The following is a 2500-nucleotide window of genomic DNA, read 5'->3' as shown; positions in this document are numbered from 1 at the left end:
AGCAGCCTGTGTAGTTTCACAGAGACGCAGCATTTTTTCATTCGGTTGGGGAATAAACTGACAATCCTCCTGTGGTATTTTCAGTTAATAGAATTATTATTTCACGCATGTAAGGAGTTGGGATTTGACTCAAAACATTCGACCTTGGTTACGGGTTACAATTAGTTTTGGACGTAAATTTCTCTAATCTTACAGGAATCCAAACTTTACCTGGAGTTACGATCAGGATATACTGATGTGCCGGGAAGTTCTAGACATCGAACCATACCAGTTTAAATTAAGAAGTCCCGAAAGAGGGAAAGCATGGGAAGCCATTTCAAGTCACTTAAATACAACATCGTGTCCAAAGTTCCGAGTCACCCCACGATCTGTTCGCGATAGGTATAACCTACTGACAAAAAAACTTCAGGCAAGACTAAACACGGAAGAGAAGGCCAGTGGTATTGCTGTGAATAATTCCGAGCTTGATGATCTTTTAGAAGAAATCTTAGAGAAGGAAAAAGCTGCAAAAGAGAAGCTCAACAATGACGATGATGATAAAAAGAAATCTCTCGAGAATGAAAAGGAGGCAGCTGAAGATATGTGGAAACGTGCTTTAGAACGAGTAGGACACGACTAAAAGAAAGGATAAAGAAGAGAGAACTGAGACAGGACCATCCAAGAAAAAGAGTCGAAAGAGCACAGGCAGAGCAGTGGAATATTTAAAGGAGACAGCTTCCACAGAGATACAGCTAAGGGAAAGGGAGTTGGAGATGAGAAAGAAAGAGCAGGAAAGCATGTCACAAAGGGAGAGAGAGAGGAATGAGCAACACGATAAAGTGCTCTCTACTATGCTCAAACAGCAAGACCAACAGCAGCAGATGATGATGATGCTCATGAATCAACAACAGCAACAGTCACAGGCTTTAATGTCTCTGATAGGAAAAATTGTTCCAAAATAACTTACAGTTATTTTCATTGTTGTTTTACATAATGTTGAGATCCCATTTAAAGTTGTGCATTGCGTCCAGTTTTCTTACAGTCAGATGTTATTACGCAACATTCGTTGAGTTTTTAAACCAATTATCTCACAAGTAAACGCGAACACGATTCTTTGGAATTCGCCTCGATGTATATTCATTTCATCTTAGTGTTTTTGTTCGGAACATTAAAAACTACACTTTTGTGAGACAAATGATGACCTTATTCAAGGAACTGGGTGTTTACTAACAAGCACTAATCCTATATAATCAGATCCAATTACTTTGGGAATTACTTTGCGGTTCAGCTCACTCAGGAAAAGTACTCCTCTAAAGTGGGTGGTTCCAGGGCAAAAAAAGAGGAGGTTTGGTTCCGTAAAGACAGGTAAAAGCATTCTGGAGAAGAGCAGAAACCATATACATTTTGCCAACACTACTGAGGCCAATTTTAAGGTTTTTCTTGAAGTCTAGACACTTAAAATAGTTGATTATATCACCGAATAACCATTCAACGGAGAACCTAACGACACTCATTGAAGCATTATATGCTTTCATTTGGTCAGTAAGGACCCCGTGTCGAAAAGGACATTGTAGATGTACCCTTAATGGGTACGCCGGATCCCCATAAACACACATGGGTTGCCTAGCGTGCGAAAAAGCAAATTGTTGTAGGTCACGTAGAAATCCTGACTCCTTAAGCATGGATGCATCATGTTTTCTGCCCCCTACAAGAAATCAAAGAAAAGCCGGTTGTGATCATAAACCTTTAACATTTGTTAACTTGTGCATATACGGCATACAGTGGCATGTGGGCATGTGTGTTGATCTGGCAACACAGTTCTTAAAAAAAGAATGCTGTTTACTAGCGCAGGGGGGGGGGGACTCCCATATGAAACAGACGGGGATGCTCGTCGGAAATTTGGAATTTAACCCCTAAAGGAGACAAATCTAGGCGTGCCTTAAGCAAATTTTGACCCCTAAAAGAGACCGTATAAAAACACAAAAATATGACACGCAATGAGTTAAATAATAATAAAATAATAAAAATGCATCGAATGCTTTTATCTAAAAAGAAAATTTAAAAGAAAACTTGACTTCTGTTTCTCTTCGTGTAATTCTGTGTTACTTTGCCGAACCCTAAACGAGACCTTGGTGGCATAAAATATTGGCGCTTTGCCCGGAACACCCTAAGCGAGACCAAAATCCAAAATTTACACCCCTAAGCGAGACGACGAGCATCCCCGTCTGTTTCATATGGGAGTCCCCCCCCCCCGGGTAGTAAAGCCAGCAAGAAAATACCATCTGCATACAATCATGGATAATGATATCCAATCTGCTATGAGTGCCTATTGAAGAGGCCAAGAAATGACACAATAGAAGGGACAGTTTGCCAAGTTCCTCTATAACCCCCGGGGGAGACCAATCTGGGCATGGCCCAGGCTTTTTTGACCCCTAGAGTAAATGGACACTTTTTATATTTCTTCACGCGCAACCCTAAAGGAGACCTTCATGGCTAAATATGATGGCATTTTGTCCAGAAC

The sequence above is a fragment of the Montipora capricornis genome, chromosome 3 (genome assembly GCF_036669925.1).
Source record: "Montipora capricornis isolate CH-2021 chromosome 3, ASM3666992v2, whole genome shotgun sequence".
Taxonomy (NCBI): domain Eukaryota; kingdom Metazoa; phylum Cnidaria; class Anthozoa; order Scleractinia; family Acroporidae; genus Montipora; species Montipora capricornis.
The sequence above is the reverse complement of the archived record's forward strand: the minus strand, read 5'-3'. Positions refer to the sequence as shown.